We start from the raw sequence: 26816 nt of genomic DNA, 5'->3' as shown, positions 1-26816 counted from the left end.
TAACCGTATTTTAAACCCAATATTGTTTGACTATCATGTGGACGGACTGAAGCTAAAGAGAGTCGACTCTGTAACTGACCTTGATGTGGTTCTTGACTCTAAGTTCACTTTTCACTTACACCACGCCACTCTGATATCGAAAGCCACACGTCAACTTGGTTTTATCTCAAAAATTTCCCGTGACTTTAAGGATCCACACTGCCTGCAAGCTCTTTATTGCTCTTTGGTTCGTCCAATTCTGGAAAATTCACCAGTTGTTTTGGAATTTGCGGATTGAACGTATCCAGAAAAGATTTGTCCGACTTGCGCTACGTGAGCTTCCTTGGCACGATCCTGTTATCCTACCACCGTATCCAGACCGTTGGTTGCCGTCTACTGGATTTCCGACACGCTCGAGCGCCGTCAGAAACTGCATCAGGCTATTTTTATTGCGAAACTGATGAATGGCGACATTGACTCGCCGACGCTTTTGTCTCGCATAAATTTCCGTGCTTCACAACGTGCCCTTCGCTCTACTGGCCTGTTACAAACCAATTATCATCGTACGTTGTTTGGTTATCAAGGACCCATTACCGCCTGCATTAGGACTTTTGAATTGACTTATGAAATTTTCAATTTCCATGAAACTGCACAGAAATTTGTGACGAACCTGAAGAGATCTAATATTATATGAATTTGATGCTAATCCATTTATTAAGAACGTTGTTCAGAAGAATTATTGTAATAAATAAATAAATAAATAAATGGGGAAAATGTGACGAAAAGCCGAAAAAAAATAACTAAACGACGAAACGAAAAAACACGATGAAAAGATGACGAAAAACGAAGATAAGACGCCAAAAGAGCAACAAAAAAGAGGACAAAACGACAAAAGTCACCGAAAAGAAACAAAAATCAGGTACAAGAAATGAACAAATGACGAGAATACGATGAAAATGCTACAAAAAACACGACAAAGAAATGACAAAAAGACGACGAACACGAAGAAAAGACAACAATAAGATGACGAAAAAATAACAAAAAAACAGCTAATAGGCGACAAAAGACAAAAATAGATGTCAAAAACATGAATCGAGGCCAAAAATTAAACGATGGCATAAAGATAATAAAAATGCGAAATAAAGATTACAAAAGCATGACCGAGAGCTCACAAAAAGACGACAAATACGAAGAAAATACAACAACAAAATTTTACAGGTGACGAAAAATATTGCAAAATTAACAGGACAGCGAAAAAATGCCAAAACAGCAACAAAAAACATGACAAAAAGATGTTAAAAACGCGTGAAAAGGCGAAAAAACCATACAAAAATGCCTGGGAATATATAGAAAGACTTCGAAAGGGCTATGAATGAATGTCTTATAAGCCAACAAAACGGCATAAAAAGGTGCCAAAACGGTGAGGAAAGGACAACAAAAGATAATGAAACAAAAATCACCAAAATAACCAAAGTACAACAGAACAGAAAAGTTAACCAAAACGCCAAAAAAGTGGGATATAATCGATAAAAAATGCCAAAAACGATGAACAGACGACGGAAATGACAAGAAAATACGATAGAGATGAAGAAAACGTACCAATACAGTGATAACAAACAAAAAACACGACAAAAAGGCGTTTAAAAATCATAAAAATATGACAAAACATTCAAAAAAGCAAGAAAAACTGCCAATATACGATAGAAAGCCGGCAAAATGATGACGAAAAGACGCCAAAACAGTTACAAAAAATCGTCAACAAAAAAAAACCAACAAAAACAGAAAACAGGAAAAAATCATTCAAAATAAAGGACTGAAAGACAGTGAAAGAACGACAAAACGGCAGTATGAAAAATAATATTTTGATTGCCTTTTTTGGTAAGCCAGAAGGACATTGGATATTAAAAGTCCACTCCGACAGTCTTAATGATCGTTTTTTGTGGCAGTTCTGGCTTTCATAAGTATAAGTATAGGATGGCACACGTGACTTTTGTGGCAGTTTTGGTTGTCTTCAGAACAACAAGAAAAGTGATGAAAAGAAAAAAGAAAACAGACAAAACGACAACATAAATCGATTAAAGATTATAAAAAACACGAAGGAAAATCGTCAAAATGACGATGTCAAAATTAAGGTGCCAAACCAATAACAAAAAATTAGATAAAAACGGTGAAAAACGCGACGGAAAATGCAAAAACAGTGGTCAACAAATCACGAACAGACGACGAAAATGTGATGTAAAAAGCTGGCGTAAAGCCCATGAAAAGACGACAGAGAGTTAACGCAAATTCAGCGAAATCGAAAAAGTGATAACAAGTTGGTGAAAAGTTGATGTAAAAAGAAGACGAAAGATGACAAAAATAGGATGAAAAGACGCCGATGACATGTTAAAAAAATTTCAAGAGAGATAATAAAATCCGTAAACGTCGATATGCGCCACCGAAATTTTCTCCGAATGCTCGGCTGTCCAAATCTGGGCAAAATTTTACCGAGTTTTTTAAGTGTTCTGCAGAAAAGATGACAAAGAGACGGTTAAACGACAGCAGAACAGTGATAAGAAATGTCCAAACAGACTACAAATGAGAACAAAAAGGCGCTGTCAAGAACAATCAAAACGCAAGAATTATTGACAACAAATCGCTGGAAAGCGACTAAAAACAAGGCGATAAAAGAGGCTAGAAAGAACGAACTACCGAACACGAAAAAAATGGAAGATGAAAACCAGGAAAACATTTATGAAAGACGAATGATGAAATAGCAAAAGTTTTGCGTCAATTTAGGTTAAATATCAAATGTATATGAAATGATTTAAGGAAAAAAAGTATTAATTCCCTTCAAATACAACGAAGGACAAGATCTATTGAACAAATATGACAAACAGTGATTACACTTTTGGGCGGAACGAAGCGGAGTCTTAAAAGAAACTCTAACGGGTGACAACTAAAATTTTGGAATTTTTTTGAGGCCCCCATACTCCACAACAAACGAGCTCAGAGAGAAATGAGAATATGTATGTGTTAGCTCTCTCTCTCCTCTTTTTGTCAATATTTTTTGTTTTGTTTATGCTTGCCTTGTTTTGCTTAAAATGACGTCGAAACAAGAAGCATTTCGAGAGCGCGTTGTACACTTCTACGAACTGCAACAGAAATCTCGGCAAAAATTATACGGTACAACATTTAAAACGCGAATATGTTGCGGCTTCGACTGTTTACCATATCCTAAGATGCCCAACAACTAGCAGGCAAGCAATGTAGTGGAAGACCAGCCAAAATTATGGACGCAGAAGGACATCGTTCTCTTTCTCGTTTCTTCAACAATAAACCCTCTGGTTTGGCTATCAATTAAGATGCAGCAGACGAATGTTAGAAGAAAATTTTGATCCCGTTTCTACAAAAACATCATGCAGATGGACAATACGTGTTTTCGCCGGATCGTTCCTGAATACCCATTCGATCCCATTTTTACCCAAAAACCACGACCCGAAAAATCTCAGTCCTCAATGCACTTAATCGAAGATTTCTTCGGGATTTTGAATTCCTTGGTGTACAAAAATAACTGGACAACCACGAATTGCAAAAAGTTGATTGGTACAAACAAGAGATGCATTCGCAAAGTTGACATGACGGCCGTACATCGCTCCTGTTTCGACGTCAAACGAAAGCTTCGCCGAACAGCCGATTACGGACCGTTTTCAAATGTGCTCTAATTTTTTTCAACAATGGATAATGTATCTTTAATGTCGGTAGAGCAGATCTTCTTCATGTATCTTTGCCTTTTTTGGACAGCTTGAGAAAAAAAATTCCAAAATATTAGTTGTCACCCGTTAGTTTATTAGAAAACAGAGGCAGTACATATCGAAATTTATTTACACTTTTCAGCAAATCGAACAAACAATACAATCAAACTTGTATTTGAAGCACAAATGTCGGTTGAATTTTTATTTAAACTAGAGTTTGATTTAAAGTTTGATTAAATTTCGCTTCTTTTTTGATTTTGAAACGAAAGAGTTTTTTTTCGGTGATAAAATTACAGATTTTTCTACAGCAAAATATGGAAACCCTGCCACAGAGTAGCAATTTGGACCCAGCGTTTGTTTCTGCTCTCTGGCTTTTGTGATCCATAATCTAAGATGTGTTCTGTGGAATAATATATGTTTTGCTGCACCGTATTAAAAGTACCAACAACTTTCAGCGTGATATTAGACCAAATTTAGAATGGACCAACAAACGACATGTTGTTGGTGATACATTTTCCACTTTTGATGAAGCAAGATACAGAATGGATACATTTTTTTACTGGAACTACTTGCTAGACATCAATGTTTTTTACACATTTTCAGTAAATTTCGGTGTATCCACCAATTTCATTCAGTCACATTGTCTACTTTTGTTTTATGCAGGACACGACCATCGAAAAAGGCAAACTCAAACAAAGGAAACAATTGCGAACTGCTGCTTTGTACCGTACCGTACCGTACTGTACTGTACTGTACTGTACTGTACTGCACCCACCGGTAATTAGTCTAATGCAAATTAGTCGTTGATGTGTGCAACCGAAAAAAAAAACAAAAACAAACATCATTTGTCGACTAGCCCAGGCTGCGTTTCTCCACCTCCGAAGGAAAAAAAAACACTACATAAACCCGGTGTGTATTATATTTTTGTCGTTCGCAACGGCCAACAGTAATGCACACATTACCTACTGCTACACTGCTACTGCTATGTGTAACATTTGGTGTGGTGATAAAAACGCACGCGTCTCACCCCAACCACCCCAAAATCGGCGACGACGACGACAACAACAACAACAACAACAACGACCGCCGTTAGACCGACTGCAGTAATGTTCCGATTTTGTCAGCCTTTTGTGCTTTTAAACATGATTTATAGAACTTTTCAGCCTGCTTCAAACTATACTGATTCTCTGGGGAGAGTTTTTGAATAAAATAATGCCTTCTTGCGAGCAATTCGGGGTCAAAATTAGGGTATTTTTATAGTGAAAGTGCTATAGTTCCTAAACAAGCAAAGATAGAGGTGTGCTATATTCAGCAATGTTGTGTATTTTTACTATTTGTACAACTTTGTTAAACTGGAAAAAGTCATACAACAACTACAAAAACAGTTAAAATATAAAAACTGATTCTAACGATTTTTCATTTATGAGAAACAGGATTTTTCTATCATTGTTGAAGAGATAGAAGGTTACTATCTTCAGCAAAATTTCTTGTAATAATATGCTGTAAAAATTTGCAGAACCCGTCAATGTGTTATATTGAAACTGAAGAACAATAAATTTTTTATTTCACTTTTAGGGGGATTAATCAAAATTTGAATTCCGCTGGACGAAAGAACTTTTAATTTTAAGAAACTCTTCCAAAGGTTCCATAAACCTAGAACCAAGTTTTCCCGCTCAAAACTAATGCGTACCAAAAAAGGTTCTGGACCAGTGTGCTGTGTCCGGTTCATTGAGCTTTCGGTTGACCAATTGAGGGTTAAAATTTAATTTTTAGAAGAAGCAAAAACTGAACTATAACAGAATACAGACCATATTGAAATTGAACTAAACTGGAACTTAATTGAAACTGAATAAAAACAAAATGTAACACAGTTAAAACGGAACTGACCTTGAATAAGAACTACATTGAAACAATTTAATTGAAACTTCATTGAAACTGAACTGAAACCAAACTGAAGCAGAATAAAACTTATAACTCAAGCTGAGAATAAACTGGAACTAAATTGAAACTGGTTGAAACTGAACCGAAACTCAGTAAAAACTCTATTGAAACTGCGCTAAACTGAATTGAGACTAAGCTAAAACTAAACTGAAATTGGTTGGATACTGAACGGAAACAGAATTGTAACTGGACTAAAGCTGCTATAAAATTGATGTAAATTTGAATAAAAACTTCATTGAATCTGAAATAAACCGAAACTAAATTGAAATTGAACTGAAACTGAACTAAAACTAAATTGAAACAAAATAAAATACATATGAAACTAAGCTGAACTGCAACAAAATTGAAACTGATTTGAAATTGAACGGAAACAGAATTCAACCTGGCAAAAACTGGATAACACCTTAATTGAAGCTGACCTGAACTGAAATTAAACTGAAACCATCTTGAATCTGAACTGAAACTGAATAAAACTTAATTGGAACTTAACAGAAACGGAAATAAAAGCGAATTGAAACTAAACTGAGCACAAACTGAATGGTAACTAGCTAAAACTGAACTGAAACTGAATAAAAACTCATTTGAAACTGAACTAAACAAAGCCTAAATTGAAATAAACGGAACTTTAACTGAATTGAAACGGAACTGAATTGCAACTGAATTAAAACTAGCCAAAATTGAATCGAAACTGGATAAAAATTTAATTGAAACTGCGCTGAAACAGCACTGATACCGAATAAAAACTTATTTAAAACTAACCGAAACTGAAACTGAATTGAAACTAAATAGAAACTGAACTGAAGCTGAATTGAAACTGGATAAAACTGAACTGAAGCTGAATTAAACCAGCTAAAACTGAACTGGAACTTTGGGAAAATTTTATTGAAACTGAACTAATCCAAATCTATATTGAAATTGAACTGAAACTGAATAAAAGGCATATTGCAACTGAGCTTAAAATGGAACTAAATTGAAATGAATAGAAACTGAATTCAAACTTGCCTAAACTGAACCGGAACCTAATAAAAATTCTATTGAAATTGAACCAAACCGAAACTCAATTAAAACTAGATTGAAACTGACCTGAAATTGAATAAAAATTTAATTGAAACGGAGCTGAACTACAACTGATTTGAAACATACTAAACCTAAGTTGAATCAATAGGATCGTAGAAACTGACCCTGCAACTGTCCTGTATTCTAACAGCTGGCTGCAAAGTCTGTCGTATAAAAACAGAACGTAAAGTTTCGATAACGGAATATAGCACCTAGGCTTTGCTTTGCTTTAAACCTAAGCTGAAACTGAGCTAAGACTGAAGTAATATTGAATTAAAACCTAATTGAAACTGTATTGAAACTGAATTAAACTGAATAAGAGCTGAATTGACACTGATCTGATACTGAATAAAAACTGAATACTAACTCTATTGAAATTGAAACAGGATTGTAACTGAATTAAAACAGGATAAAAACTGAATTAAAATTGAACTAAAATGATATTGAATTTAAAACTGAATAATAGCTGAATTATAACTGTATTTAACTGGACCCTGTTTTAAACTACACTAGCATTGACTAAAAATATCCAAAGTGAAACTGAACTAAAACTGAACTGGAGCTGAGTTAAAGTTGAACTGAAATTCGAGAAAAACGCATTTGAAACTGAACTGAAAGTGAAGTGAAACTGAGCTCAAACTAAACCGAAACAGAATAAAAACCGTATTGAAACTGGGTTGAACTAAATTGAAACTGGCCAACAATGGAACTAAAACTGAATAAATACTCAATTGAAACTGAGCTAAAACTGAACTGAAATAGAGAAACTGAAACGAGCTGAAACTGAATTGTAACCCAGGATTTGTAACTTTTTAAAGATTTTCGATGAAACCGATAATCTATACCTATAAAGAAGGATTTCTGTCTGTCTGTCTGTCTGTCCGTATGTTCCTTATAGAATCGAGAACTACTGAACCAATCGGCATGAAAATATGCATGTAGAGGTTTTTTGGGGCCAGGAAAGGTTTTAGTGATGGTTAGAAACCCCTCCCCCCACTAAGAGGGGGGGCTCCCATACAAATGAAACACAAATTTCTGCATAACTCGACAACTAATCAAGCAAATAGAACAAAATTTGGCATGTGGGTGTTTTCGGTGACAAGAATTTATTCTACGGTAAATTGAGACCCCTCCCCTCTTTATAAGGGGAATTATAACTCCTCTCCTCTTTAAAAGGGGGGGCTTCCATACAAATTTCCTCATAACTCGAGAACTAATCAAGCAAATGGAACCAAATTTGGCATGTGAAGGTTTTCGAGGGCAAGAATATTTTCTATAGTAAATTAGGACCCCTCCCCACTTTAAGAGGGGGGGCTCCTGTACCAAAGAAACACAATTTTCCTCATAACTCGAGAAGTAATTAAGCAAATGGAACCAAATTTGGCATGTGGATGTTCTTAGAGACAAATTTTTTTTCTATGATGAATTGGGACCCCTCCCCGTTTTAGGATGGGGGGCTCCTATACAAATGAAATGCAAATTTCCTCATAACTCGAGAATTAATCAAGCAAATGGAATTAAATTTGGCATGTGAAAGTTTTCTAGGGCATGAATATTTTCTATGGTGAATTAGAACCCCTCCCCACTTTAAGAGGGGGGGCTCCTATACAAACGAAATACAAATTTCCTCATAACTCGAGAACTAATCAAGCAAATGGAACCATATTTGGCATGTGGGTGTCTTTGGAGGCAACCATTTTTTCTATGATGAATTAGGACCCCTTACCTTTTTAAGAGGGGGGGCTCTCATACAAACGAAATACAAATTTCCTCATAACTCGAGAACTAATCAATCAAATGGAACCAAATTTGGCATGTGGGAGTTTTAGATGGCAGAAATTTTTTCTATGGTGAATTACGACCCCTTCCCCTTTTAAGAGGGGAGCTCCCATACAAATGAAATTCAAATTTCCTTATAACTTGAGAGCTAATCAAGCAAATGGAACCAAATTTGGCAAGTGGGAGATTTTGGAGTCTTGAATTCATTTTACGATAGTTAGAGACCTCTCACCCCTGTGGTAGGGGGATATGGACTCTCATACAAATAAAACAGAAATTTTTGCGAAACTCAAAAACTAATCGAACTCGAGAAATTCGAGACTCTTCCATAAAACATTAGTCAATACAAGACCACAAAAACTATCTATAGTAACACTAGATCATTCAGGACGAGACGGTCGCGAGTGTTGGCGGTGACCCGCCGTCGCAAGTGCCGCCCACTGGGGGGCTTGCAAAACTCGAGATTGTGACAAAGATCATCCGAGATTCATGATATATGTACAACACAGGTTAATTTGTGGCAATACGAAGTTTGTCGGGTCAGCTAGTCATTATATAATCACAACTTATAATATTGCGGTGATTTAGCGTTCAAACCTAATTGTAACTGAGCCAAAACTGCATTGAAACTTAACTGAAACTAAATAAAGTTGATTGAAACTGAACTGGGACTAAAGTGAAGCTAAACTAAAACAGAGGTAAAACTGAGCAGAAACCGTGTTGATGTTTAACTAAAACTAAATTAATAGAAACGTATTTGAAACTAAACTAAAGCTCAATGAAAACAAAATTGAACCTGGACTGGTACTGAAATGAAACTGAATAAAAACTCTATTGAAACTGAATTGAGTTGAAAGGGATTGCAACTGGACTGAAACAGGAAAAAACTGAATTAAAACTGAACTGAAACTGAATATAAACTGAGTTGAAACTGCAGTGAAATTGAAATTGAGCTAAAACTGAACTGAAACCGAGTTGATGTTCAGCTGAAACTAATTAGAAAGGAAAGTTATTTGAAATTAAACTGAAGCTTGATGGAAACTGAATTGAAATTGAACTGAAACTGATTTGAAATCGGCTAAAACTGAATTTGAACTGAAACTGACCTAAAATTGAACTGAAATTGAATAAATCCTAAATGAAACGGAACTAAACAGAATCTGAGCTAATTCCAAACTTAAGCTGGATAGAAACTAAAATTAAATTGAAACTGAACTAAATCCGAGTTGGATCCGAACTGAAACTAAGCTAATACTGAATTGTTACGGAATTGAAACTGAACCGAACTGAAACTAAACTGAAACTGAACGGAAACTGAACTAATACTGAATTGAAACTGAATAAAAACTCTATTGAATCTAAATTGTATTGTAACTGAACTGAAACTGAATAAAAACTGAATCAAACTTGAACTAAAATGATACTAAACTTAAAACTGAATAATAGCTTAATTTAAACTGAACTGAACTGAAATATGTTTTAAATTGAACTAGAACTGACTAAAAATCTCTTAATTCAAACTGGACTCAATCTGAATTGCAGCCGAGTTGAAGTTGGACTGAAACTAAAGAAAAACTCATTTGAAACTAAACTGAAACTGAATTGATACTGAACTGAAAGATAAGTAAAGCTGAGCTAAAATTAAACTGAAGCAAAATAAAAACCATATTGAAACTCAGTTGAACTGGAACTCAATTGAAATTGAATTGAAACTGAACGGAAACTGAATAAAAACTCAATTGAAAATGAGCTAAAACTGAACTGCAATAAAATAAAAATTTAATTGAAACTGAAACTGAATTGTAACATATTGCGGTAATTTAATGTTCAAACTGAATTGTAACTGAACTGAAACTTAATTGAAGCTGAATAAAAACTGAGTTGAAACTGAATTAAAACTCAATAGAACTGAAGCTAAATTAAAGCTAAACTAAAACTTAGCTGATACCCAGCTGAAGCTAATTGAAATTTAACTGAGTTGAAACTAAAATGTATTTGGACCTAAATGATATTGAGTTTAAGCTGAACTGAAATTTATCTGAAATTGAGTTGAAGGTTGACGCTGGGTAAAAACTCAATATAAACTGAACTGAACTAAAACTGAATAGTTGCTGAATTAAAGCTGAACAGAATTGAAACAGTTAATACTGAACTGAAGCTGAGATGGAACTGAACTCAAACTGACTTTCTAGTCAAATGAAACTGTAAAAAAATTGCACTGATCTGAAACTGAGCTGATACTGAACTGAAACTCAATAAAAACTGAATCAAAATTGAACTGAAATGATACTAAACTTAAAACTGAATAGTAGCTAAATTTAAACTGAACTGAACTGAAATATATTTTAAATTAAACTAGAACTGACTAAAAATCTCTTAATTCAAACTGGACTCAATCTGAATTGCAGCCAAGTTGAAGTTGGACTGAAACTAAGGAAAAACTCATTTGAAACTAAACTGAAACTGAATTGATACTGAAATGAAAGATAAGTAAAGCTGAGCTAAAATTAATCTGATGCAAAATAAAAACCATATTGAAACTCAGTTGAACTGGAACTCAATTGAAATTGAATTGAAACTGAACGGAAACTGAATAAAAACTCAATTGAAACTGAGCTAAAACTGAACTGAAATAAAATAAAAATTTAATTGAAACTGAAACTGAATTGTAACATATTGCGGTAATTTAATGTTCAAACTGAATTGAAACTGAACTGAAACTTAATTGAAGCTGAATAAAAACCGAGTTGAAACTGAATTGAAACTCAATTGAACTAAAGCTACATTAAAGCTAATCTAAAACTGAGCTGATACCCAGCTGAAGCTAATTGAAACATAACTAAGTTGAAACTAAAATGTATTTGGACCTGATTGATATTGAGTTAAAGCTGAACTGAAATTTATCTAAAATTGAGTTGAAGGTTTACGCTGGGTAAAAACTGAATATAAACTGAACTGAACTAAAACTAAATAGTTGCTGAATTAAAGCTGAATAGAATTGAAACAGTTAATACTGAACTGAAGCTGAGATGGAACTGAACTCAAACTGACTTTCTAGTCAAATGAAACTGTAAAAAAATTGCACTGATCTGAAACTGAGCTGATACTGAACTGAAACTGAATAAAAGCATGAATGAAATTGAACTTCGATCGAGCTGAAACTAAACTGTACTCAAACTGAACTGGAACTGAATACTAACTTAGGCTACTGAATACTAACTAATGAAGTGAATCGGAACTGATAATGAATTAAAACTGACCTGATTTGAAATTCATCTGAAACTGAACTAAATTCAAACTGAATTGAAGCTGAATTAAAACTGAACAGAAACTGAATACAAACTAAATGAATTCTGTATTGAAACTCAGCTGAAACTGATCATATTAGTTGATAACGCGTAAAGAGAGAAAGAAGAAGAAATGAAAACCGAAAATAGCAGTAATAAAATAGGAACTTGAAGGGGCTTATTCAACATTGGGTTGACAAAATCGGAACATTACTGTATTTGCAAGCGCACCGATGCGAGGAGGAGAGTTTTGAGTTTTGCGAATTTTCAATTGACGCAGCAGCAGCGCCCCAAAAAGGTCGATGCACCGCCCGACCAACAACGCTGCCAGCACACGTAACAAGAATCGGGGGTTCAAAGCTAGCGCCGGGGGTGGTAGGTAGGCTGTTGTCAACGACGAGAGGACGGGGGTGGAGGGTGGCTTAAATTCAAGGTCGGTTTGTCGACGTTTTTTTTTCGTTTGCCTCGAAGGGGTGAATTCGCATTCGCCGCGTTATCAGGGTGTGCGTTTCGATTTTTTTGTGTCCAAACACATTTCGCACCGCGAATCTGTCTGGTCCTGGCGCGGCGCAGCGCGCGTGTCGCTGGGCCATCATCATCGCCGGCTGGCCGCGGCGGCGTCGGCGGCGGCGGCACTCTCTTGTGGTGGGTTCGGTTATCGCACCTCTCGGGTGCGCTTATCGGCGTTGAATGCAATTTGTGTGTGCGTTTTTTCTTGATTTTTGTCTTTTCAGTTTTTTTTCCTGTGTGACATGACGAGCGATAATGCTAATTTTCTTCTTTTTCTCTCTCTCTGTCCGTTTTTTTCCCTTGCAGGTGAGGATCTCTAATGGCTCCGAGTGCAACTGCTGAAAGTAACGCTGCTGATTAAAGGTAATCGAAGTGAATGGAGGAAAGAAAGGGAACGAAACGTTTGCACAAAAGACGTAATGGTTTGATGGTTTTACCGATCGAAATTGTAGATTTGATAGCGCTTTGGTTTTGGGAAAGGGTGCTTTTTTGTGGTTTCGAACAGTGAATTATAATTGCACAAAAGTTCCGACACAGAGGAGAAGTCTATTTTTAGTGGGCTTTAAAATTTCCGTTGTGAAAAGCTTCCTAACTGGCACAAATTAGAGGCAAATTATAGGCATCACATCCCTCGGAGCTGACAAAAAAAAACCGACGTCGGCAAACAAGTGATCCGGCTCACACAGATCATTATCAGCCAATATTGGCATCAGCCAATCAGTCAGTCAGCTAGCCGGAATCATCAACATCTAAAGTGCACACGATGCACTGTGAAGTCATCGCACGTCCTCCCCCTCCCACATCCGCCTCCTCTTCCCTTCACAAATTGCGTTGTCAGTTGTTCCAAATTGGAATGGAACTTTACTGCTTCATGGCGGCGGTGGCGGCGACGGCGGCAGCAGCCGCAGCAACAAGCAGATTAGAAACGCTCTCTGGCCTCTGGCGGCTAGCTAGCTAGCTAGCTGGCTAGGCTAGCCGATCGCCAATTTGAGCTGCTCCAAAGCGCTCGAAAGGGCAACCTCTTACGCTTCTAAGGACTAGGCTAAGCAGGCTCATCCAATCGAGCAACAAACCCTCAAACGCAATTATGTGCACCCTCAGATAGGTAATAGGTACAATCCGGTACCGTCGCCGTCGTCGTCATCATCATAGTCGTCGTAACACACACTCGTCGCCATCAGCCATAAGCCGCATGAGAAGGTGCGCAGGTGTGATTGCATAATGTTTTTATTAATTAATCATACATTTATAGCATTAGCATTTATTGCAGTCGCGCTCCGACAGGACGCGCGGGACGGGCGAATGAAAAGTGAAGGCGTCGTTTCGATTCGATGCTGGAAGTGGAAGCTTGCGAGGTAGTATAATCGAGGCCTGAAAACTGATCTTACCACCATGATGATGATGATGATGTTGGAGACGGTATATGAGGAAGTAGTTACACTACTTCGTAATGAAATCGTAAACGTAATTTTTTGACTGACGTATGACAACGGGGCACAGGAAAAAAGTCAAGTGAAAATGGAAATTGCAAATAAAAAAGCTCGCAGCGACGCTGCCAGCGCTTTACTTGTGATTTTTGACGAACGACAACACGCGAAGAATGGTGCAGGAAAAAAAACAGTAATTGCTAATAATAAAATGAAAAAAAAAGCTTCAAACGCTGGTAGCAAAAGCGCTGAGGCGACTTCAGTGCAGCCATACAGTCGTAATAGCGGAAAACCGGAGTTTAATCGGTACTGTGCGTTCGGTGCTGCAGATTCGGTTTATAGGGCTTTATAACTTACGACGATTTGCATAAAAGAATTTGCTTAACTTAATTTCCGCTACTGGGGATTGTAAAATGAATCATATAAACGTGTGGTATACGCAAGAAACAATTATTCCGGATTAAGCAGGGCCGAGCTCAGATGCCGATTCGCTGGTAGATCCAAGGGCAGTCAATCTGGGACGTTAAAAACATCCGGATATGAAGACAGCTTTGATTACGTTCCGACGTGCTTGCAGAGAGTCCAGGTTGATTAGTCTGCAACGCTGTCTGTGTTCGTAACTTGGCAGTTGGGTCGAGTTGTTGTTTTTCCATCATTCGGCGAATATCGACAGCTGCCCAGGACTTTTGAGCGTTACGTGGACGTCGTCAAAATAGATAAGAAAAACCAACGGTCCGAGATGACTACTTTGCGGAATTCCGAAGAAAGCGGTAAAAGCCGGCAAAAGGGTTGTCAAATTTTGCGCGGCTGAAACGATACTGTGAAATGAATCGAAATTGAGTCAAAGAAGAAGATTGCTTGAATCTCGGATGATCTTTGTCACAATCTCGAGTTTTGCAAGTTTTAGACGAGTTCAACCTTAGATGATTCATTTTGGCAGTTACGTAACTATGAAAGCATCCCAGGTAACCAAAAAGCATCCCCAATGCTATTCAAATGTAGGCCAATAAGCATTTAAGTCGCCTTAAATGCTACTTAAATATTTTGGCAAAATATACAGCTACTTTACTGATAACCTTCTTATAGTGCTGATAATGCTAATTTACAGCTAATTACCGACACGAAGAATTTGAATACAATTTTGGATGCCAATTTACAACACTTATGCAGTCAAAAAGCTAATATACAACAACGTGCAGTATAAAACGCCAGATACGCTGATTTGCTGCTTATGTTAATGCTTATTAGTTACCAGGAATGGGTAGTTTAATATACAAATTATACAGTAAAGTAAAAAACAACTCCCCTGTCCCCTCATTGCATAACCAGAAAGCGGATAGTAATATTTGCCATGGTTGTACAACATTTCGCCGAATATCATTTTATCGAAAAACCTTAAGCGGAATGTACCATTTCACGGAAAACTTTTTTGTGGAAAGTACCATTTCGCGATCCTCTGCTTACTCGCTGTCAGGGCTTCGACCGATCCTTTTTTTCTACCGCAGTCACACCAACGCGCATTCAAGTTCACACCGTCCGTTTAGAGGTGGAATACGAATGCTATGCATAACACAACTGGCATTTTGCTCAGTCAAACGCCGACTGCACGCTGCAGAACGAACGGCTTCTAAAACTTTTTGACATTTTCGTTTCGATCAAGTTGCCTTTACCGTTTGGAGCAGCGAATGACTGCAAAACAGTCAAATGACTGGCAATCACCACGCTAACGAAAAGCAACCGCACAATCGTATGATTCAATACTACAAAAAAACAACCACTACATGTGCATGGAAGAAGTCGGTCGGACTCCGTCCAATACAAACGAATATTTTGCTTGCGTCGGACCGACGTCTGGGTGACAAAATTTTACTGTGAGCAGCCGATTTGGAGACAAAAAGAGAAACGAAAAAATACGTCACCGTATGCTTCCAGTCAGTTTGCAGTTTATATTCTCAAAGCGTGAAGCAAAACGGGAGATCGACTGTTTGCTTTTGCTGAGATGCCGCATGAATTGTACGACGGCAGCAGCGCAAGCGGCAGATTGACTGGATTAAAAAAACGGTCAAATGATCGTTCAAAAATCGGAGTTTGAATGCGGAAAGTTCGCATTCACGGCAGTCACATTCAACTTGCGATCCCTTTTTCCCCTCGCTGTCGCTCGTTCCAGGAAACCCAGGTAGACCTAGGAAAACAAATAAACCTAGACAGTAATGATTTCTGCGGGGAGTTGCCTCCCCCCAGTGGGCGGCGCTTCCGACGGCGGGTCACCGGTAACACTCGCGGCCGTCTCGTCCTGAATGATCTAGTGTTACTCTAGATAGTTTTTTTGGTCGTGTTATTGACTAATGTTTTATGGAAGAGTCTTGAATTTCTCGAGTTCGATTAGTTTTTGAGTTTCGCAAAATCCCCCTACCACAGGGGTGAGAGGTCTCTAACAATCATAAAATAAATTCAAGTCTCCAAAATCTCCCACACGCCAAATTTGGTTCCATTTGCTTGATTAGTTCTCAAGTTCTCAAGTTCCCCGGCGTGGAGTAACCGTCGTCTGAGGGAATTGAAACGGAAACGAAACACATGCTTGCGCAACCTTCGCCGGTTGAGATCAACTGAAACCAAGTATAATTTCAAGCGTTCAAGCGATGACTACCGTAGGTTAAATGCTGGTCTTTACAAATCGTATGTGCTGAGAGTTCAAACTGATCTGCGCCGTAATCCAAAAAAGTTTTGGACTTTTGTAAATACAAAACGTAAATGCCGCTCGACTATTACGGATGTGTACTACGATGAAGTGGAATCCTGCTCAGCGTCTAGTTTATGCGAGCTATTTGCTAAATTTTTCTCCACGAAGCAAATACTTCTAAAGTTTCTCTTGAAGAGGATGTTATGCGTGCCGCAGAAAGCATTCCTGCCGATTTAATCGATCTCGATATTTTTGAAATTTCTAACGATATGATAATAACTGCTGCGAAAAAGTTGAAGTGTTCGTATTCTGCTGGTCCGGATGGGATTCCGGCTGTTCTTTTGAGCCGTTGTATGGAAATTCTGGCTGCGCCACTTTGCTGCATTTTCAACGAATCGTTATCTCAAGGAAAATTCCCTGATGTTTGGAAATATTCGTATATGTTCCCGGTTTATAAGAGTGGTGACCGTCGAAATGTACGAAACTACCGTGGGATTACCAGTTTATCGGATTTGTCCCTGGTCGCTCCGTGACAACTAACCTCCTCGATTTCACATCAAACTGCATTCGGGTTATTGAACGAAAAGCGCAAGTCAATGCAATTTATACAGACCTGAAAGCTGCATTCGACCGAATTGATCATCACATCTTGCTTAAAAAAGTTTTACGTTTGGGAGCTTCACAGTGGTTTGTTTCGTGGCTAAAATCATTCTTGTGTGATAGAGTTCTGCAAGTTAAACTTGTATCGGTTTTATCAACTACATGTACAAACAAATCTGGTGTACCGCAGGGTAGCACGCTTGGCCCTCTCCTTTTCATCATTTTCTTCAATGACGCAGCAAATGTCTTAGGAAATAGTTGCCGACTAGTTTACGCCGATGACCTAAAGATCTATCTGACGATTCGTTGCATCGAGGATTGTTATTGTCTCCAGTTTTTATTAGATAAATTTGTGACGTGGTGTAAACCAAATTCGCTAATAGTAAGCATTGCTAAGTGCCAGGTGATTACATTTCATCGAATTCAATCGCCTATTATTTTTGAGTAAAGTATTGATGGGCAAGCGTTAAATAGAGTCGACTACGTTAACGATCTTGGTGTTATCCTGGACTGTAAGCTGACGTTTGATAGGCACCGAACGGGAATTGTTTCTAAAGCGAGCAAGCAACTTGGGTTCATCGCAAAAATAGGCCGGGATTTCAAAGATCCTCATTGTTTGAAAGCTTTGTACTGCTCCCTTGTACGTCCTCTACTTGAAAACGCATGCGTGGTCTGGACTCCACACCAGCTTTCATGGAACTGCGCATCGAGCGTGTGCAGAGAAGATTTCTACGCCTGGCATTGAGGGATTTACCCTGGCGAGATCCAAATAACCTTCCGCCTTATCCGGATCGCTGCCGTCTGCTTGGACTGGATACCCTTGAACGGCGTCCCAAACTTCAACAAGTATTACTCGTGGCCAAAGTGCTGAGCGGCGACATTGACTCGCCGAAGCTCCTGTCCATGATGAACTTCCGTGCATCGCAACGTGTATTAAGACCATCTTCCATGCTAGTAAACGATTTTCACCGTACAAACTTCGGCTTTTTCGAACCCGTAGCGTTCAGTGTGAGGTTATTCACTATTATTGAGCATCTGTTCGAGTTCGGCGAACCTTCGCACTTGTTTAAAAGCAAAATTACTAGGTCCAGTGCAATTTGATTGTTATGTTAGTTCTTTAAAACAAATTTTGTCTGATGATATAAAATAAAAAACAAATAAAGTTATAAGGAAATTTGTATTTCATTTGTATGGGAGCCCCCCTCTTAAAAGGGGAAGCGGTCTTAATTCACAATAAAAAAAATTTCTGCCATCTAAAACTCCCATGTGCCAAATTTGGTTCCATTTGCTTGATTAGTTCTCGAGTTATGAGGAAATTTGTTTTTCATTTGTATGGGAGCACCCCCTCCTAAAGTGGGGAGGGGTCCTAATTCACCATAGAAAATATTCTTGCCCTCGAAAACTTTCACATGCCAAATTTGGTTCCATTTGCTTGATTAGTTCTCGAGTTATGAAGAAATTTGTGTTTCATTTGTATGGGAGCCCCCCCTCTTAGTTGGGGGAGGGGTCTCTAACCATCATAGGAACCTTTCCTGGCCCCAAAAACCCTTATTTGCAAATTTTCACGCCGATCGGTTGAGTAGTTTTCGATTCTATAATGAACATACGGACAGGCAGACAGACAGAAATCCATTTTTATAGGTATAGATATCATTTCTTAGCCATATCAGGGCCATAACCTAGGTTTTATCTGCACGTAGTCAAGATTCCCGTAATCTGTATGTTCTTGTTCATTTTAATGTCTAATTTTAAGTAAAACTTCGTGTTTAATTTCGTTTCCGATTTCAAGTTCGATTTGAAGTAACACTTCAAGTCCAAATTATTCCAAATTCAAGTCCACTGATAAGTCTTATTTAAATCTAATTTCAAGTCCAATTTAATATCTAACTGCTAGTCTGTCGTCAAGTCCAATTTTCAGTCTAATTTCAACTCTTAATCGCTAATCAGACCGGTAGTCCTCTACGGACTTGAGACAGTAACTTTGCGGATGACATACTTATTTGAACGAAAGGTGGAACAAAAGGAAAGCGGAGAGTGGCGAAGGGGTATAAATCACGAGCTACAGGCACTGCTCGGAGAGATTCCCATCCATTCCCCATTCAGGTCCACCTCAGCACCAACACCATTTGGACCCCCACGTTCCCTGCCAGCAACCATGACTTCGATTTAGCGGTATTAATGGTAAGTCCCAATCTCGCTGCTTCCCGTTTAAAAGGCCTCTTCCACTGCTCTACGGTTGATTTCGACGGTATCGACGTCATCCACAAAACCAAGAAGCATGTGATTTCATAATGATAGTCTCATTCCTTTCCACGTTTCCTCTTCGTATTGCACCTTCCAAGGCAATGTTGAATAGCAGATTAGAGAGTACACCTCGTTGCTTCAGTTCCATCCAATGTCACGAAAGCCACTGAGATCTCAGCCGCTATTCTGACGCTTGGTTTTGACCCATCTAGCGTCACATGAATCAGCGTAATTTGTTTTGTCGGAAAATCATATTCTAGCATTATCTGAAACAGCTCATTTCGTTTGACTGAACCGTACGCCGCCTTAAAGTCCACAAACGGATGATAAGTAAGCAAATTGCACTCCTAGAACGTGTCTAGTACCTGACACAGGGTAACATCTGATGCCTACAGCCGCTCACTTTCCCCTTTTAGAAGTTCAGCCGGGGTACCGTCCTTCCCAGCAGCCTTACCCTTTTTCTGCTCGCTGATTGCCTTCTTAACTTCTTCCTGTTTGGCCATTACTCACAATTCTTATCCTGTTTCTTCTGATCTCCGTGTTTACCTCTCCATTCAACGTCTGATAGTGCTCCTTCTACCTGGCTGCTGCCGCCGCTTTGTCCGTAAACAGGTTGCCAGCACTATGATTGCACATCACAGACACGGCATAATTTCTGCACCTCACCGTTTTGAAGAAAAACTCCATGTGTCGTTGCTGATGAATCTCTCCTCTGCGCCCGCGAGCACGTGCTCCTCGTATTTGCGTTTTTTTAGACAGTGGGCTCTGTTTTCCGTAACTCTAGACTTCTCATTCGTTACTCTGGCATTCGGCATCAAACCAGCTATTACGTTGTCTTCCATGCGTCGTGCCTATCACCTTTCTCGCAGTTGCTTCAATGGCACCATAGAGGTTCCTCGTACAGCTCACTTATATTATCCCTTTCTTCCTGCTGTTCAGCGATTCTTTGATCAAGGTTTGTGGCGTATTCCACTGCCACGCCATCTGCCGTCAATCGCTGGATGTTGAAACGTAGTGTCCTCTCAGTGCGAGCATTCGCCGCATTCGACAAACTTCCGCGAATCTCAGAGTCAGAGTCGATATTTGATCCCCAAAAAGTGTCGACCGTCAATCAAGACATGATCGGTCTGAGAGCTGGACTCTCCTTTGGAAGCCTCCAGGTGTGTTTTCGAATATTCAGGCGTGGGAAGTAAGGGCTACAGATAGCCATTCCTCATGCCGTGGCGACCGTTATCTTTGGTCGACAGATGAAGGCTATGTCTTCCAATACAGTGACAGGATGGAATCATCTTTGCATCTCCGATGATTGTTTTCACGCCATGTTTTGGGCACTCTCCATAGGTCTTCTCCAGTTGTACAACTGGTCCTTAGCATCGTCGGATTTATCATTTGTTGGTACGTAGACGTTGATTACCTGATAACATGTTGGCTTTTGCTTTTCCAACTCTACGAAACCGTCTCCATATTCTGTATTTCTACCATCAGTGTGGTACTTGATAGAAGTGCCTGCAGTAGGATGTTCAGCGCGGAACTCCCTTTCTCCGGAATTTGACTATCGAACTTTCTGAGTAGCAGCAATCTCCACTCCGAGTCAATGTAGTTCTCGAGCAAGCAAGCTAGCTCATGCCGGTTTATGGAGGGTTCAAACATTCCAAGTGCAAAGTTTCCAATCGTTATCCATTAATCGTTTCTTTGTTCTTTGCCGTATCATATGCCGATTGATCTGCTCCGTATTTCCATTTTCGTTTTTCGTGGTAAATGAGAGATTCGGTCCGTTACCTTACCAAAGTGAAGTCGTGATACCGCTGATGTGTCTGCCTTCTTAGGTTGTAGCTTGTTTCAGCCGCCTCTCATCTGGGAAACAAGCGTCAGGTTCGCACCTTCTAGCTCGGTTGTTCCAGTATGTAGTTGAAACATTTCCAGATAAGACTATCGATCGTCATAGTTCGAGATCTTCGAGGAGGCACTAGATGGGGGCCTAAGCGAGCCGGAGATATATTTGACTCTTCTTTCAGGTAGCTCTCCCCATTTCATTGTATTATAGGTAGGTTTGACAATTTCTTCCTGTGACAAATTAATAGTTGGAAAATTTCATTGACCCGTCATTGGGTGATTTGGCTTTCTTTCGTTCGTTGCAAGATCAGGGTGTAAATCTGAAATGAAGCTTTAAATGTGATATCATTGCTACGGAATATTATTTTAATAACCGCTGAACAAAATAAAATTCAATCGCTTTTTAAGTTCTTACGTCCCGTGAGAAAAACCTGTGCTGCCTTTGTAAATTCTTCCAAGATTGTTTTCAAAATTAGGCAAACTTAACTAAGTCCAAAGTTGAAATCCCAAATACAAATCCAAACGTAGCTATTCCAGTCTAGATCTACATCCGGAGTACATCCTAATCAAGAGTCTAACTCATAATCAAGGTTCACAATCCAAGTTCAAAGTCAGAGCTCAAATCGAAAATCCAAATACAGAAACTGGGCCTGGCGTTCAGATCAATAGTCAAACCCCAGTTCAAAGTTCAAGTTCAAAAGTGATATTTTTACTATGGAATATTATTTTAATAATCACTGAACAAAGTAGCACCCAATTGCTATGTACGCACTAACGTCCCGCGAGAAAAGCCTGTGCCGCTCTAGCAGTTTCTGCCTTATGGAACCACCAATTAATATCAATATCAGATTTCGTTTTAAAATCTATTTTCCTCCCTTTCTCACATAACTTAACTAGACAGCAATAAAAGTTCGGCTTAGGTCAGAGACAGTCTTTATTTTCACTCGAAGCTCGAAATATTTGCACCTGTCACGGGGTGGGTGATGCAGTATTATAGGTAGGTTTAGTAATTTCTTCCTGTGACTGAGATTATGATGTTCATTGCATGATTGCGTTAAGAAATATAACAGATACAGATGATTGGCTGTATGCTTCGTATAAATCACAATACAAACAACAAGAGTGACCTTTTTTCTCGCAGCTGGGTGAGATGTAACATGATGATCGGCTGCTGAGTCTGTTTAGAGAACAAAATCTTGTCATCAATGATAAAGATTCACTGTTTGTCATGATCTGTACGGATCGTGATCTGTGCGTGTGGCGATAACTCACAGATTTCAATCAAAATCACTGATTTTCTATCCCTGATTCAGAGTATTCCTCGCTAGCATTTCCTCGTAGCAACAAATGTCGGACTAAAATTCCACTCTTCGGAAGTGACCTGTAGTGGACGCGGCCGGCTTTGTTGTTGGAGTTATTCTCGTTGAAAGGGGGTCACTACTTGTGCAAAGCCTAAATTACAGCTGGTTGTACCGAACAATACACTTCATTCAATGATGATCGCACCGAATCAATTCACTTGCAAATGATCGTACCGAACCGTTTTTATAATCTATGATCGTGCCGAACCATTTACTTCATTCAACAATGATCATACCGAATCATTTTGCTTATAAATGATCTACTAAACCATTTAGATGATGTATGGTCGTACACCTCCGCCTCCCGGTTGACCTCGAGGTATGATGCAGGCTTAATAGGCCAGTCGTCGTATGTTCTCGTATGAATCTCAGCTGGGAGCTGGGCTGTTAGAGTTAGTAGAATCGTAGCAACTGGCCCTGCAGTTGTCCTCTACTCTGACAGCTGGCTGCGAAGTCTGTCGTATAAAAACAGAAGGGCAAGTTTCGATAGCGGAATGTAGTACCTAGGTTTTGCTTTGCTTTGCTATGGTCGTACTGAACCATATACACCCAAGTCGCTTTCTACGTGGAGGATACGTTTCGCGTAAATCAAAATCGTGTAAAATAAATCGCGTTAATTTCGAAATTCACATAAAAACCACGTAAATTACGGAATTTGCGAAGAAAAAACCGCATTCCACTTGTTTCACAACTTGTAAAGGTCGAGTAAAGTTGTGTGTTTTTTTTCTGTGCAATTCACGTAAAAATAGTCGCCTAAAAAACAAACTGCGGAAAAAGCAATTTTAGTGTATTTCTTTCAACAATAATTGTACCAAATCACTTTACTTATAAATGATCGTACTGAACAATATTCTTCATTCTACGGTGACCGTACCAAATTATTTCATTCATCTATGGTCGTACCGAACCATATATTTAATTACACAATGGACGTACCAAAATATTTCACCCATATTCGGTCGTATCGAAGTTATTTATCGCACGACCAGCTTAACGCATGGATATTTGTATCAAACATTTCAAGTTCTAGTTCTTATCTTTTCTGGCATAAATCAGAGCGTAACGAGAAAAATTGCAAAAAAATGCTCAAAAAGACTCGAAAATGAGGAAAAAAGCACCCAAATTACAATCGGAATATGTCACTGAATATAATGCCCTATACCTAAAATATTTACCAACAATTTCATAGTATTTTTTCTCAGCTTTCCAATGGTGGTCTTGAAAACAGATCGGTTAAGGGGATCGTGGTATTTTTTGATAAAATACAATTTTACGACCAAATCTAAGATGGATCAATCGCGGGCAACATACGGGTATTTTGCTTAAATTAATTGCTTTCATTTTACGTCAGTTGTTTGATCGGTTGCACTGTGTTCTTTCCAGTTTGAGTTAAAATTTAATTAAATTTTTTAAATATTCTTAAGCAATTTTCTCGAAATTTGACTGAGTTGTTCGGCTCATATTTTGTCGCAGTGAACGCTTTTCCAAGTTTATTTGGATTCAACGCGCTCTTTATTTTTTATTACTTTTCTCAGCTGCGCCTAACAGTAGGATAATAGAAACGCCGAAATTTCACCATCATAATTCAAATTTCTTTAGTACTGGATCACTGTAAAACATTAAACTTTTCGGCCATATAAAATAGTGTAAAGCAAAATGCACCAACTCAAGGTAATATAGTTCCTCTGCCCCACCCCCCTCCAGTCCAGCGGCAGTATTCAAGGTAAGACATGTATTTTCCCTTCCCCACTGTAGTAAACCGTGTACTGCATACTCATTCCACGAAGTGCATTAGTTTTCAAGGTTTCCGAAGGCTATTTTTGGTTCACCGCAAACCGCCGCACCGCAACTGATCGGGTGTCTTTCAACAACCGACAACGAACAGCGGTCGCTAGTGGCACTATGATAGATAGATGAGTGCGCGCGGCGATTCTGACCCAAACTACAACAAAACCAACCTCTCGGACTCGAACTGATTGGCTAGCTTGCTGCTAGCTGGTCGGGCTGGCGAGGAAGGGTATTTTGGCATCCAAAACCGCGACAGCCCACAGACCGCTGCTGCTGCGCCCCGGACTCATCCGCAGTGGCGGATGGTGAGTGGGACAAAAGCGCGTTTCACGGGTTGTTTACTCAGCTGAAACAGCTTGGCATCAATCTAGTGAACACACACGTGGGCCGAACACTGTTGTGTAATTAAAGTACATTGTTTTTTTTGACTCACAAAGAAGAACATCCGACAAAGTACCATGCGTCACCTCCGTTCGTTCGTTCGAAGGGTCAAAAACCGTGCACCTCCTCCACACTCGCTGGTTGATTTTTTCTCTCTTTACTTTTGTTCCGCTAAATTGCACAACAGTTTCACACACACTTTGCCTACAGAAGTGACACCGCGGCGTACACCTGAACGCCTCTTGCCAGCACCGACGCACCCGCGTGGAAATCCAATTAGCACGCTGATGCGCGAATGCATTCTCTGCTGCTGCTGATACTCCTGGTTGCTGGTTGCAGTTGCTGTGCAGTTACCAGTGCACCATCAACAGTAGTGGCGTAACGCCCGTTTCGCATCCATCCGAGAATACCGTTTTGTAAACACAAAACTGTCTGACACCGCGCGCGCACCGTTCCTCCGCAGTCCGGCAAACACCAACCGAAGAAACTCCAACCACGGTGGCGAAGGCAGCAAGAATGCAAAAAGAAATGCGAGCAGCAGTAATAATAACGCGCGCAATCAATAATTTAACAATATAATAATTACTTATTTATGTTTGTGCGCACGCAGCCACCGTGCGAAAAAAGAGGAGATGCAAAGTGCGAGTCGCGAGTTGCGAGTGCGAGTCGCGCCGAGTGGAGCGAAGAAAGAGCGACAGCGCAACATCAACATCAACCGCCCGGCCGGTCGGGGTAACACTTGTTTCACAACTTGTAAGGGTCGAGTAAAGTTGTGTGTTATTTTTTTGCTGTGCTTAATTTTATTTCTGCTCGCGTATTTTTTCTTCTACTTCTTTTCAAGTCGGTTCGCATCTGAAGTCGCGCGGTATGGCGGCAATGCACCGCTCGGTGCAGCAGCGATGCATCGCCAGTGTGCGCAGCACATCACATACACACACACACACATTCCACGACCAGGTAATTAGCAATATATCATTTTCGCGAACGCGCTGCACCGTCACTCACTTATGACAATCTGGAGCTGAAGTGGCCAGCAGCCGCGAAGGGTGACACCGGACGACGCGGTGGGTTGGCAAATGGGAAACGCCGGTAGGGTGTCTTCCTTGTTTTGTGGTTTGTTTCGTTTGGGTGAAAATTGTATCGAAGAAAGGACGGAAAAATTACCTCCAAAGCAGAGCGGATTGCGGTTTAATGAGCCATCGGTTAATGATGTTTGACGTAGGTAGACGTAATTCAATGCTGAAATTGAAAAGTTGGAAAATTTCATTGACCCGTCATTGGGTGATTTTGTTTTCTTTCGTTTGTTACAAGATCAGAGTCTAAATCTAAGATCAAGCTTTAAATGTGATATTATTACTATGGAATATTATTTTGATGACGGCTGAATAAAGTAACATTCAACCGCTGTTTAAGTTCTTACGTCCCGTGAGAAAAGCTTGTGCTGCATTTGGAATCTATTAGTCCAAGCTAAAGTCTACATCCGTCCGAATCAAGAGTCTAACTCATAATCAAGGTTCACAATCCAAGTTCAAAATCCAAGCTCAAATCGAAAGTCCAAATACAGAAACTGGGCCTGGAGTTCAGATCAATAGTCCAATCGCAGTTCATAGTTTAAGTTCAAAAGTGATATTATTACTATGGAATATTATTTTATTAATCACTGAAGAAAGTAGCACCCAATCGCTATGTACGCACTAACGTCCCGTCAGAAAAGCCTGTGCCGCCCTAGCCTAGCAGTTTCTGCCTTGTGGAACAACCAATTATTGTCATTATCAGATTTTGTTTCACAGTCCATTTTCCTCCCTTTTTCACATAACTTAACTAGACAGCAATAAAAGTTCGGCTTAGGTCAGAGACAATCTTCATTTTCACTCGAGCGAAGCTCGAAATATTTGCACCTGTCACGGGGTGGGTGATGCAACGTTCGATAGTCGTAAAAACTTAAACTATCCAACAATTCCGACAGCAGCAGCAGCGGCGTGTGAGCACACCCACACGGGAAAACCGCAACTCGAGCAACGTAAGGATCGCAAAACGATTTTTATTTCGGCATTCATACCGGGCGGCGGTGTGGTGTCAGGTTTTTCATGGCACTTTATTTATTTTTCTTTCGAATTAGGTTGGCACTTTCTTACTCGTGTGTTATTATGCAACTATTTGCAAACTGCCGTAGCTGCCGGTTCGACCCAGAAAAAAAAACAACGCACGAGTTTAAA

At 39.4% G+C, this 26816-nt stretch overlaps 1 protein-coding gene across 6 annotated transcripts in view; it reads left to right on the top strand.

Annotated features, from left to right (window-relative positions):
* The window catches only part of LOC128732742 (protein tramtrack, beta isoform), a 516078-nt gene that overhangs the window by 123248 nt on the left and 366014 nt on the right, over positions 1 to 26816 (top strand). The window contains exon 3 of one of the 6 annotated variants that reach the window (XM_053826076.1): positions 12593 to 12649. The exons of the other annotated variants lie outside the window; for them this stretch is intronic. The gene's annotated coding sequence lies outside the window, so the exon portion shown is untranslated. The remainder of the gene's footprint in view (positions 1 to 12592; positions 12650 to 26816) is intronic. 6 annotated transcript variants of the gene reach the window in all.

Source organism: Sabethes cyaneus, chromosome 1 (genome assembly GCF_943734655.1).
Source record: "Sabethes cyaneus chromosome 1, idSabCyanKW18_F2, whole genome shotgun sequence".
Classification (NCBI taxonomy): Eukaryota; Metazoa; Arthropoda; class Insecta; order Diptera; family Culicidae; genus Sabethes; species Sabethes cyaneus.
Note: the sequence above shows the minus strand (reverse complement) of the source record. Positions and strands in the feature narration are given on the sequence as shown.